We start from the raw sequence: 14192 nt of genomic DNA on the forward strand, positions 1-14192 counted from the left end.
TGCGAGTCATGGCCTCCATGGGTCTCGAACCAAGTCTTTTGGAAAAATGCATGAGAGCTGCGGTAGATCTACTGACTCCATTCACCTTTAGTTTCAACTGGGCACCCCAAGTTCCTCTTTCGTCGAAGGTGACGCCTAAATAACAAAAGAAGGGTACCCTCGAGATTGGAGAAATGTTGCAACTAAAGGACCTAAGCTTCATGTTTTTCTTCCGTGAACCTGTGACCATGACATGAGATTTTGCTGTGTTAATCTTTAGATCCAGGGCTTCCATCAAACCTCCAAAGTGATCTAATAGTCTTTGCAGGCCCGTACCTGTACGAGCTATGAGGACGGCATCGTCCGCGTATAGAAGGACCGGGATAGGTGACCCACCCATACGCGGCACGTCCAAAGTAGCTGAATTCAGGGATTTCCCCAGGGGGGGAACATCACTTACAACGCATTTTTTACAACGCACTACCATTACATCGCAACCATTACAACGCATACCATTACAACGCATTGCGCTGGGGGGCGCTCTAGGATAGGGAATATATTTAATTTACTATCCAACACCTTCCCTGCTATCCACGGGGACTGGAGTTGGAATAGTAAATTAAATAATTCACTATCCAGCGCCTAATAGCATTATGCGTTGTATTGGACTGCGTGGTAAAAACCGCGTTGTAAAGGCATGCGATGTAAAAGCATGCGTTGTAGTGACACCAATCCCCCCAGGGAGTTGATGTACAGTGTGAAAAGGATCGGGGCCAGAATGCAGCCTTGTCTGACCCCTTTCCCTGACCTAAACTTTGCGGTACATCTTCCCTCCCTTGTTACCCTGATTGAGGCAAACAAGTTTTGGTGGAGATCGTGCAAGAAATTAACCAAGGCGGTGTCCAAACCCAAATCTCGTAAAATAATCCACAGTTTTGAACGATTAACCAAATCAAAAGCAGAAGATAAATCCATAAAACCCAAATAAAGAAGCCTCCCCTTCACCACAGTGTATTTACTGATAATAAGGTGAAGGTTTAAGCATTGATCCATGGTCCCCCTATGTGCTCTAAAACCATACTGCAAATCAGAGAGGGTCCCGCTCTCCTCAAGCCAGTCCCCAAGTCTTTGGAGGATGACTCTGCCCAAGATCTTAACGGCAGAGTCCAACAGGGAGATTGGCCTATAGCAGGCAGGGTCCCCCCTGTTCCCCTTCTTAAAAATGGGAACAATAATGGAGGTGGACCAGGAAGAAGGGAAACCAGCTGAAGGTATCGCATTGAAGACATTAGTTAATATTTTTGACCAAAATTGCGGATACTGGATGTAGAGATCTGCAGGGAACCCATCTGGTCCAGGGGCCTTATGTTTACTTATGTTTTTGATCGCCCTTTCTACCTCAGTGATGTTAAATTCCATAACCAAATTGGATGGAACGTGGGCACTGACTGGGGAAATTGGTACCGTGGATTCGTAAATCTGTTTGAAGTGGCAAAGCCATCTATCGTCTTCAATCACACAGTCCATGTCAGTTTTCCCATCCTCGGAAAAAAAAGGCTGGTTAACAATGGCCCAAAACTTTTTGCTATCTCTCAATACATCAATGGCTAGTAAACTGTCCCAGGCTTCCTCCTTGATTTGGGTCTTGCGTTTGATAACTGCAGTTTTATATTCTTTTCTTAGGTTTGCCACTAATGACCTGTCTCTGGGTTTATGTTTTAGTGCTTTTAACAGGGCGCTGTGCTTTATCGAGCAATCCTTATTAAACCATTTGTGAATTTTCTTGCTGCCTTGCGCTCCAGACCTTGACTCCAGGTTCTTAGAGATCCTTGCACATATATCCACATATGCGGCCACAACATCAGAGCCCGAGGCGGTTGGACCTAAGCAAACTGCCATGTTTGCCTCAGTCTCTTGGGCTAATGTTTGGAAGAATTGGTCGGGGACAATCATCTCCCATTTTAGACGCCTTCCCTGGTCCTTAGTCGTCAGATCTCTCGAAGCTGCCACACCTGTCGTACTACCAGTCCGGAAGCAGTCTAGGTCCAGCATTAGGAGGACAGGATGATGATCACTAAAACTAGCAGTTACAACCCTATACTCACGTGCCTTTACTAAGACCCCGGTTGATACAAAAATATAGTCTATGACGGTGTTAGCGTCTCTCCCGATGAAAGTAGGCGGTCTAGGTTCGTTTATTCCCTGATCTGGTTCGAATAGATTTAGGTTCGCAAGGAAAGTCTCAAGGCCCCCACCCTCCTTCGTATGTTCAAAGTGGGGAATGCCCTCGGCCGGTAAACCCCCATATCTATCATTATAGCAGTCCCCCTCGCAGGGGTGAATATTAAAATCACCCAGGATAACCATCTCTGGGACGGAAGTGCAATCTTGTCTATAGACTGACAGAAAGTCTAAAAGGGAGGTCAGATGCTCATTCACACAGGAAACCTCCTTGGAATTGTAGAAATTAATGAGCAGAAAAATTTCTGAATCCGATATGGTCCACTCCACAACTAGCGTGTTCGTGGGTGCGGAATCTAGTTTTTTGAAAACCCCCACCAAATTCAAAGAGCACAGTGTAAGTAGGCCACCCTTGGCTCTCCCTCTTACGCCCGAAACTGCTGGGGTAGAAAAGCTGCAGAAACCATCCAATGAGAAGCTTGTAGTTGTATCCCATGTTTCTTGGAATGCCAAGATGTCATATTGTTTTACAAACCCCTGCCATATAGGGTCTGAAGCCTTAGCAATTAAACCAGCCACGTTCCAGGTAAGAACTTTGCGGTATAGCGAATCATGGTTGGGCGGGGTAAGCATTCCCCGGGTCTCGCCAGCAGCAGGGCCTTTGTCAAACATTGGAGATGAATTTAATTTTTGCAGATCCTTCGTAATGATATCCCTTCGTGGTTGATTGGGAGTGGTCTGATAGCTCCGACCGATTGGGGAATCCTGTGTTTGTCAGTCAACCCAATCTGTGGATGACAGACATTCGAAGCGATTAGCCATTGCAAAATGGAAAAGATTGTCTTGCCCAATTACAGACTGATGGTAATAGTGAGGTTGGGTGTAATGTGGGCCAACAAAGGGACCTCCTTGGCGCGGTCTGCCTCTTCTTCTCCTTACCAGATTCCATCCCGCGTCCCCCCCCCTCCTCCCATCCATGAGGTTGTATTTCCCATGGGGGGGTGAATCTCTGTCTAGGTTTAAAGTCATGTGGTCCCTTTAACCAGCTCCATCGGTTATCTGCTTGATTTACTGGTAGATAGAAGTAAGAAAGAGGTCTAGCAGTCACAGTGCTTGCCTGATATCTAGGGGGTCCACTGCTACATATGAAATCTACAACCTCCGTATTCTCGAAGGTGACCACTACGCAGTCCCCTTGTAGGTTTTTTCTGTTACCTCCCACCCACGGAGTTCTCTCTACCATTAAAATGTTACTCGGTATGTTTGGCGGGAGGGGATGGTTTTTGGATAGCCAGTGACATACTTTGTTTTTTCAGTAACGCCGGTAAGAATAACCACATAGGGACAAGCATCAGGAGGGAGATGGATATTTCTGCGAACCGTGCCCTTGGCTCTGGCGGGTGCATCAAGATTTGAGGACTGTGGGATGCAATTGCTCGATATGGCCTGAGGGGTTGGGTTAATATTGGTTGTTTTCTGAGTTTGGTCTGTTACAGAGGGCTTGGCTTTGGTGCTTTCCTGATTTGGGGTGTTACTTGGTTTCTTGGCGGCAGCATTTTTGGACTGCGGAGCTCTGTAATCAGCCACAGATGGCTTGTTGGCCATTTTAGGTGGGTTGGTGGCCTGGGCTGTCTTGTTATTCAAAGTGAAACTAGGAGCACTTATATCCTTATGTATATTCTTTAGGATAGTTTCCAGGCAGCGTAGTCTAACCTCTATTGGTTCAAGCAATACTTTTAGCATATTAAAGATAATAGTATTGTCTGCGCTTAAACCGTTCCCCACCTATGATGGTTTTGCTGGGTTACCGACTTCCCCACTCAACTCCAGAATTTCCTCCAGACTATGATCGATAATAGTATCGTCTGGGAGACTCAGGGGTAGACCATTCTTAACAGGATGCGGTCCCCCTATGGGGATGGGTACGACTACTAAGGAGTTATCCATAATAGAGGAATCGGAAGTGACCTTGTGATCGTTAAGGGCAATTTGAACCTTCTTCACTTTAGGAATGGATGGTTTATTAACCTTTCGTTTTTGTTTAGGGATTTCCCCTTCTATCCGACCCCTTTTGTTTATAGCGGTTGTTGTGTTGGGGGAGTTTGACTCATTTGCTCCACTCTCTGTTAAGAGGTTAAGGTTAGGAGAGGCCTCCAGGTCCTGTTGAGTATTTAAAGCATCAGGGTCCCCAGTCACCCCGGTGCTATGTACTAAGGCCTGGATGTTCGACCGAGAATCGGTATTAGGCGTCTGTGCCTGGGCGATAAGGCCCAGAGAGGATCGCTTGGCCATAACCAGGTCTTGGGAAACTCTCCTATCCATTAGTATTATTCCCTCATCAATAAGTGCATGGGTACGGGTGATAAAGTCATCCAGAGTTCCAGTAAGTTTTTTAGCACCTGCGGCAGCCATACTTCTGGTTTCCCGACAGTTCATAACAAGTGTTTCCTAACAGTGGTAGCAAAAGGAGCTGGGGAAACCGGCCAGGGTTTATGGCCCAGGCCAGGCTCCTCAGGCCTCTGAGGGCCACAGAGGGCCCGCCCTTTGCCCGGGCTTCGCTCGGCGTCCCGCTCGCGTCCCGCTGAGCGATGGACCGTTGAAGATAAGGAGGTGTTGCAGTCGGGGGCGTGTCTTCCTGGGGGCGCGGCCGTGCACACCTGTGCAGCGCAGGGACTCCTGGTCTTACGAGTCCCTGCAGCGCGCTCCCTCGATGGTCTCGCGGTGCTCCCTCCTCCTACCTCGGGCCAGCAGCACAAGCACTCCACCAGCCTCAACCCCACGCCACTCACCGCGCAGCGGCACCCGCGGAGCGGGTGCTGCAAGTTGTTAAGCTGCGGCAGGGCGGTCAATCCCTCCAGGGACACAGGGAGGCCGGGTGGAGACGAAGATTAGCGTTCTGACAGCAACAGCACTCAGGTTAGTTTCCGCAGTTACAAGGATCCCGCCATATTTATGACAACATGTCATAAATATTGGCACAAGCAGAGAGAGTTGTGTAGGCAATTAATGTAAATAATCATGAAGAACTCTGTTAAATTCCATCTGCAAGTGTGTAAAGTTGTTCCTGATTGTCTCCAAGGAAAATTATATGAGGTTGAGGGACCTTCTTCATTAACCATGCCATTGGTGTGCCTGATTTTGCACTCTCTCAATGTAGAATTTACATGAATGACGTTGTTTCATAGTTTCCGGGATCAATACAAGGTGAGAAAATTATTTACCAGTGGCAGATAGTTTGATCTCAGGTTGCCCATCGTCCGGAGGCAGGTTCTTTTTTTCGGTCATGGTATTTTCACATCTGATAATGTCTCTCTCAAAAACCTTGTTCCTCCGATTGTATCAATGACATGACTTTCTTAAACCCATTCAACCTCTCTTAATTTCCAAGTCTTGAGCAATCTTCACTCCCAACATTGAGCAAAGTAATTTATTAAGTAATAATTTCAATGCAGGACAAAACTACTCTAAAGATTGACATCAAACCAAGCAAAAGAGCTAAGGTGAAAAGCGCTATCTTTATGGCAAATATGTTGTCATTCGGTCCAGAAGATTATGCAGTAGCAACGAGCAAAAATTCCTAAGGGACTTCAAGAGGAAAATAAATATTTTGTGACTCCCATGTTACTTACCCATTCCCTGAAAAAATGTGTACGAAATTTATCAGGACCAATCTGATGTGCATGCACAGTTTTTTTTTTGTTTGTTTTTAAAGTTTCATGCATCCCTATCAAACCGGGCCAACGTTATTAGCTATTTAAAAAAGTCTTCTTTCAAATTAAAGTGCAACTTAACCATAAACAGAAGAACAGTTACTGTCATTGATTTTGTTGTATATGTGTCAGTATACATTTGTAGCTGTATAAAACTTAGTTATAGGTAAACATAACAAAAAAAAAAACAGAACAGAAATATAAACATATATTAACATAAAAAGCTTCTTTAAACAGAGTCACACTTGAATAATGCATTACTGGAATCCTGCGAAGTAAGTCACAAAACCATCAAAGATTTAAGCATTTGCTTAGATTTGTGAAATAAAATTGATTTCCATTCAAATCATGTCTTTTACTCTTCTTGAAAATGTCAAAGTGTCAGCCCGGCCTATTACTGGGCTGTGATTTAGCATTGAGACAAAGCGATAATGCTCAGGTGACTGTCTGGATGCTCGCCGCGGTGTCTGGAGAGGCTTTGCACGACAGCCATCTCATTTCTGAGCCGGCTTTCATTGCCTATCAAAGATCAATGTCCTTTGAAACCGCCCGAGAGGATGATACAGCGCCGCCTCGAAGATTTAGCCTGACTAGGGACGATTCAAGATGAATTCGAAAACAAACAAACAAAGAATTCCTTGAGGAAAATGAGGGAGAATCGGAAACAATTGAGATACGGTTTTCTACCATTTTTAGCAAACATGAAAGACGAATAGAAGAAGCTATGTCAGTTAATGTTAAGAACATGCATTGTTTTGTCGTGATTTCAAAACTGCATCAGCTCAACACTGTAATAATAGTGATGCTTTTTTTTTTTTTAACAACCAACGCCCGCCCGGCAGCACAGAGCATCACCCAGCAACCCAAGAGAACTGCATATAAAATATCCCTTACTGATTTTGCTAGGTCTTAAGAGATACATAAAATGAAGTGAGCAAAGAAAGGTCAAGGAAGGCATTACAGCAACAAAAGAGAAAAACTAGCACCAGTAACCTTCTGAGGCGCACTAAAAAGACTGAGTCAATAGTGGAAGTTGCTGATACAGATTCTTACATGGAAAGCATGAGAGCCTGATCCTTCGCTCTCCGATCGTCCTGAGCCCTGACCAGGAAGGAAGGGAGGGCATTCACACTGCCCTGTCTTCGGTAAGCATGCCGTGGGTGCTTGCCTGCATCCCACATGCACGCCACATCTGGTGCAAGACAGGTAGAAACCATGTAAACTAGCTATACCTGTCATCACACGAGGATGACTTCCACAACTGCTGCCTGCTCAGTACTTGTCCTGGGCCTGAGGGTCACTCACCCAGCTGCTCCGGTGCTGTACTTATTCAAGGCTGAAAGTGTGCTGTAGGGACACTCACAGCTGCCGTTTGCGTGCTATTTATTCTTTGCGTGAGAGTTACTTACGCAGCAGATGGCTGTGCTGTACATTTCCTGTTCTTCAGGGACTTTCACACAGCTTCTGGTTGTACTGCACATGCTCTGTGACTGAGAGTTGATTGCACAGCTGCGGCTGTGCTCTACATTTCCTGTTGCTCAGGGACATACACACATCTTCTGGTTCTGCTGTACTTGCTCTGTGAAGGAGAGTAACTTACGCAGCAGATGGCTGTGCTGTACATTTCCTCTTCCTCAGGGACAGTCACACAGTGTCTGGTTGTGTTGGACTCTGGTCTGTGACTAAGAGTTACGTGCACAGCTGCTGGCTGTGCTGTACATTTCCTGTTCCTCCGGGACACTTGCAGAGCTTCTGGTTGTGCAGCACACGCTCTATGACTGAGAGTTACTTGCACAGCTTCTGGCTGTGCTCTACATTTCCTGTTGCTCAGGGACATACACACATCTTCTGGTTCTGCTGTACTTGCTCTGTGACTGAGAGTAACTTACGCAGCAGATGGCTGTGCTGTACATTTCCTGTTCCTCAGGGACAGTCACACAGTGTCTGGTTGTGTTGGACTCTGGTCTGTGACTAAGAGTTACGTGCACAGCTGCTGGCTGTGCTGTACATTTCCTGTTCCTAAGGGACACTGACACAGCTTCTGGTTGTGCAGCACATGCCACGTGACTGAGAGTTTTTTGCACAGCTGTGGCTGTGCTCTATATTTCCTGTTCCTCAGGGACACACACACAGCTTATGGTTGTGCTGGGAGTTACGTGCACAGCTGATGACTGCACTGTACATTTCCTGTTCCTCAGGGACATTCACACAGCTTCTGGTTGTGCTGCACATGTTTTGTGATTGAGAGTTGCCTGCACAGCTGCTGGCTGAGCTGTACATTTCCTATTCCTCAGGGACATTGCCACAGTTTCTGGTTGTGCACCACATGTTCTGTGACTGAGAGTTACTTGCGCTGCTGATGGCTGTTCTGTACATTTCCTGTTCTTCAGGGACACTCACACAGCTTCTGGTTGTGCTGAACTCTGGTCTATGACTGAGAGTTACTTGCACAGCTGCTGGCTGTGCTTTACATTTCCTGTTCCTTATGGACACACACAACCTCTGGTTGTGTTGCACTTGTTCTGTGACTGAGAGTTACTTGCACAGCTGCTGGCTGTGCTCTACATTTCCTGTTCCTCATGGACACTCACACAGCTTCTGGTTGTGTTGCACTCGTTCTGTGACTGAGAGTTACTTGCACAGCTGCTGGCTGTGCTCTACATTTCCTGTTCCTCATGGACACTCACACAGCTTCTGGTTGTGTGTTGCACTCGTTCTGTGACTGAGAGTTACTTGCACAGCTGCTGGCTGTGCTCTACATTTCCTGTTCCTCATGGACACTCACACAGCTTCTGGTTGTGTTGCACTTGTTCTGTGACTGAGAGTTATTTGAACAGCTGCTAGCTGTGCTGTACATTTCCTGTTCCTCAGGGATACTGACACCGTTTTGGGTTGTGCTGCACTCTGGTCCGTGACTGAGTTACATGCACACTTGCTGGCTGTGCTGTACATTTCCTCCACCTTAGGGACACACACATAATGTGGCTGTTCTGCACGTGTTCTGTGACTGAGAGTTACTTGCAAAGCTGCTGGCTGTGCTGTATATTTCCTCCGCCTTAGGGACACACACTCACAGCTGCTGAGTCTGTCAGACTTGTCCAGTGCCTAAGGTGTGCTTGACAACACTAACAGAGCTGCTGGCTTTTGCTGTGCTTGTTCTGTGAGTGAGAGCTACCTGCACAACTGATAACTGTGCGGCACATGTCCTGTGCCCCAGGGACACTCACAGTTAATAATACGGCTGATGGCTCTGCTACACATGCTCTCCATTTTAATTTTTTTAAAACATTTTTATTGGTTTAACAACAAAATAGCACGCCGTACATATAAATGTCACCCCAATCATAGTCATCTGCATTCCACAAGGTATGCACAAGGTACACCATCTTCTCCTATAAGAAAGTCCATTGTCCCACCTGTCTACCCTGCTTCCTTTCAGTTTCAGTGCAATCAATGTGTGGTCGCCGTATCACTATCTATAAAAAAAAGTACTCCCCATCTACCCCAGTCCCAACCAACTTCAGTCACCCTCAACCATTCCCCCCTTACCCCCCTCCCCATCTCCCACCTCCCTCCCCCCTCCAGACGTGCCATGGTATGTATTTCCTAGGACACAAGTGGGCCTATGCTCCTGATCGTATCTAGCAATGGGACCAAGTACTATGTTGTGGAATCAAGTGTCCCACCCACGTGCAGGGGCAGCAGTTTGTCATCGGCTTATGAGGAAGCCCCAGAGGCAGTGTAGTATACTATAGTGGGGGAGCCTCAGGGCTATTAGCCGGGTCTCAACATCCTCATTCTCAGGGGGTGTAAGTTCCATGACCAGCCTTCCCCAGGCTCTCGCTCTCTCCATCGCCTGCTCGATACCCATTCTGTGTGCAATTTGAAGTCGGTAGTACCTTCACAGTCAGCCCATTTTCGAAGTTCAGCCCTCCATTTATCCAGGCTGGGGCCCTTTTTTGCTGTCCACTGAGAGGTTATAGTACTCTTAGCTAGGAGGAACCCCAGGTCTATAAATTTACAAGTGATCTTGTTCTTCAAGGTGTGGGGAAACCAGTGTAGCATACAATGGGCCATGGAGGGTTGTAGGTCCCTTTCTGTCACATCCATCAACAAGGTCGTCACCCCCTTCCAAAAAGAGTCAAGAGCCGGGCACTCCCATAACATATGTTTGAATTCAGCTTCAGACATTGCGCACCTTGGGCAGGACGCTGACTGGGCCGGAAAGTATTTATGTAATCGGACTGGTGTCAAATATGCCCTGTGTAGAATGTGAAAATGCACTAACTGGAAGCGCGCATTTCTTGTATTTTTCCAGGCCCTCTCATCTATTCCATTCCATGCCGTGTCTGGTATGTCCTCCCCTATGTCAGTTTCCCATTTCGTCCTTAGGGCTGTCAAAGGGGTCAGGGCTTCCTGTGTTATGCGCCTGTATAAGCAAGTTACTGCCTTGACGGTGCCCGCGGCAACCACAACATATTGGCAACCCATGGAAGTAGGTGGTTCCGTGAGGCCTGCTTTCCAGTGTTTCCGGACCGCCGCCATGAGCGCAGTATGTAGAAAAAAGTCCCCTTCCGGTAGCTCATAGTGGTCTCGGAGGTCATCAAACGGTATTAGGGAGCCTTCCTCATACAGGTCACCGATCGTCGCCAACCCCTGCTTTTCCCAGTTCTCCAACCTCCACCAGGTGCCCCCATGCGGTAGAGCCCTGCACATCTTCAATGGTATGTGAGGTGCGTAGGGGGTCCCTATAGACCCTTCTGCAGGTACCTATACCAGCACCTGCGGGCTGTGGTAAATTCCCGGGTAAGATGCAAGTCTCCGAGCGGGAGACGCAAAACTATGCGAGATAACGAGAACAGGAGACCCGACAGTTCACCCGATTCCCCCTCTCCCCTAGTGGCCCTCGCCACCCACTGAGTGAGCCATTGGAGCTGGGTTGCTATGTAATACATTTAGTAGCCAGGGACCGCTAGTCCTCCCTCCGCTCGAGATCTCATTAGTGTTCCAAGAGCCACTCTGCGTCTGCCCGTCCCCCATAGAAAAGAGCTGATCATCTCCCTAAGCCTCTTAAAATAAGCTGCCGGGATCCAGACCGAGAGGGCTCGGAAGAAGTATAGCAATCTCGGATGAGTCACCATTTTGAGTAGAGCCACACATCCCGCAACTGACAATGGTAAGGTACCCCAAAAATTAAAGTTAGATCTGGCTCCCCTGATCGCCTTCTCGATGTTCCCTTCGAGTACATCTCTCTTCCCAGTTCACCCCGTCAGCATTCTGGGGGCGAAGCCTGCCTTTGCGCACCGGAAAGAGACACAACTTCGTCCAATTGACTTTCAATCCAGCTACTGCGCTCAGGGCTCGCAGTAGGGATTTTGCGCCCTGCAGTGCCTCGCTGGTATCCGCCAGAAACATTAAGAGGTCATCTGCATAAAGAGCAATATGGTGAACCTGTCCATATACGTCTAGGCCCTGGTACGCCCACCCCAATCGAGCATGCGCCGCCAGAGGCTCCACCGCTATAGCGAATAGCAGAGGGGAGAGGGGACACCCCTGCTGTGTGCCCCTCCTCATCTTGCATGCCTCTGAAATCACCCCTCCCATTCTGACTCTGGCGGTTGAATCCGCGTAATAATAGTGCCGTCCATTGTACAAAGTCTGGGCCAAGACCCATCTGTATCATTACATGAAATAGGTATTCCCATTCTAGACTGTTGAAAGCTTTTTCGATGTCAATTGCAAACACCGCCGCAGTATCCAGCTCATAGGAGTGGGCCTCCAAAATGTGAAGAAGCCGTCGTATATTAAGCGCTGTGTTGCGGGCTGGGATGAACCCAGATTGATCGTCATGTATTAGCATGGGCATGTGGGGAAGCAGCCGAGTGGCCAGTATTTTGCTCAGGATTTTGTAGTGGATAGCTGGCGGTAAGCTGTTCTATCCCAAGGTTGTTTGCCCGGTTTTAGTAAAGGAATAATGATCGCCTCCCTGGTGGAGTCCGGCAATCTACCTATCTTTTTGGCTTCATTATATAGGTTCGCGAGGCGAGGGGCAAGAAGGTCAACATAAGTTAGATAAAATTCTACCGGAAGACCATCCGAGCCCGGAGTTTTATTGAGGGCCATACTTTTGATGGCTACTCGCACCTTCCTCACCTCAATATTCCGCCCCAACAGTTTCACGTCCTCATCATCCAGTTCCGACAGGTCCAGTCCCTCTGTAAAGCTCTGTAGGTCTTCCTCGGACAGGAAAACACAGCTGCAATAAAGCTCCGTGTAATAGTCGAAAAACGATTCGTTTATCATCTGCTGATCAAAGCGGCCCTCCCCCAACTGGTCCCTCAGCTCCAGTATAACTGAGCCGCGATGGACCGGATTGGCCAACCAGGCCAGGAGGGTCCCGACTTATCCCGCTCCGAGTACGCTCGTGTGATATATTTTTTGTAATCGAAGCATCTCAGACACTCAACATTCGCTGCTACTGCCTCTTTGGCTTTTAATAAGTCATCTTGCTTAGCCGGATTTTCCGGGCGCTCCTTCTCTAGGGCGTGCAAGCGATCATCGTCCCTCTGGATGTCTTGTAGGAGGAACTTCCGAGACCCAGCCACCGCCGAAATACATCTCCCATGCATGACTGTTTTACAGGCGTCCCACTCCACAGTCACAGCCCCAGCAGTCCCCTCATTAAACTGGACGTATTCTGTAATAGCCGTGGCAATGGTGGCTCGAAAGAACTGGTCATCAAGCGCTTCCGGACGTAATCTCCAGGTGGGAATTCTGGGTCGCACTCGCAACCAACCCAGCTGGGTCAGCAATGGATTATGGTCTGATATAGTTCTAGTGAGATACTCGCTATTGCAAATCTCTCTGTGTACCTCTGGGGAGCATAAGAAGGCGTCCAGATGGACGTGCAATTCGTGCAGGGCAGAGAAATAGGAGTAATCCCTAACCAATGGGTGCTGGGCTCGCCAAGTGCCTACTAAACCCCATGTCCGCTGCCAGGTAGAACGCGCCATTGCTAGTTTATGTGCTGGTGAATCTGGGAGTGGAGGATGTGAGCGATCTAAGTCAATGTCCGTGACACAGTTAAAATCACCCCCAAATAACAGTGGCCCTGCAAGGAGAGTCGCTAGCTTGTGAGGCAGATGGGAGAAAAAGGCAGGTTGGTCCACATTAGGTGCATATAGACATCCCAGCGTTAAATCCCTACCATCTAGCTTTACCTGGATCACCACATATCTGCCCTCCGGGTCAATCAATTGCATCGTACATTGGAAGGGAACCCCTGCTCTAATCCAGATTAATACCCCCCTCGCATATGCAGAGCATGTAGTGTAATAGACCTGACCCCGCCAACGGCGCTGTAAAGCTTTCCCTTCTGTCGCAATGAGGTGCGTTTCCTGGAGAAATGCGATGTGTACACCCCTGCGGCTTAAGAACAAGTGTATTTTGTGGCTCCGATGCATTGTGTGCATATCCCGTACATTCCAGTGAGACATGTGTAGCTACACATGCTCTCCATGTGCTCTGTATGTGCTGTGTACATGTGTTTGTGGCCTTTGTTGCATTACTAGGTTTTTGCAGAAACTGGCGGTTTAGGATGGACAAATCCAAAACCTGTTCCGTGCCTGATGGTAGCCACGGATCAATCTTAATCAGAGACTGAAAACAAACAGCTTGACCTTCCCAAGTGTATTCCCACATAAGCAAGAAAGAGATAGCAATAAGTATTGGAGAACAATAAGAATAGGTATCAGAACAGCAATGCAAATGGGAAGCAAGACCAGATAAGATAAAGTGTTGCAAAGGTAGGTAACCAAATGCCGGTCGGTAACGGCCGAAAATCGGTATTTTCGGCCGTTACCGACCGGTATTTGGCATTTGAGATGTAGGGGCAGAAAATCGTCCGATTCGGTAAATATACCGAACCGGTAAATTTACCGAATCGGTAAACTTTCTGAATCGGTATATTTACCGAATCCTTAAATTTACCGAATCGCAACGGTTTGCGATTCAGTAAAATTACCGAATCGGTAAAATACCGAATCAGTAAATAAGAAGAGGGAATAAAGAAAATCGAGATGTAGGTAAGCTCTGAAATACCGAATTTGCTTGAAATTCGGTATTTAAGAGTCGGTATTTACCATGGATTGAAATCAGGTGGTAACCCGGTGCAGACTATAAAAAAGGACCCAAAATGCAATACTGTTTGCACAATGGCGGCATTCTATGTCATTGCGAGACGGCTACGGCTACAGGAGGAAGGAGAGAGGGAATGGCAGAGACAGGAGCAGGTCTACAGGCGGAGGATCACCTTGTTCATGC

This window comes from Lissotriton vulgaris, chromosome 8 (genome assembly GCF_964263255.1).
Source record: "Lissotriton vulgaris chromosome 8, aLisVul1.2, whole genome shotgun sequence".
Classification (NCBI taxonomy): domain Eukaryota; kingdom Metazoa; phylum Chordata; class Amphibia; order Caudata; family Salamandridae; genus Lissotriton; species Lissotriton vulgaris.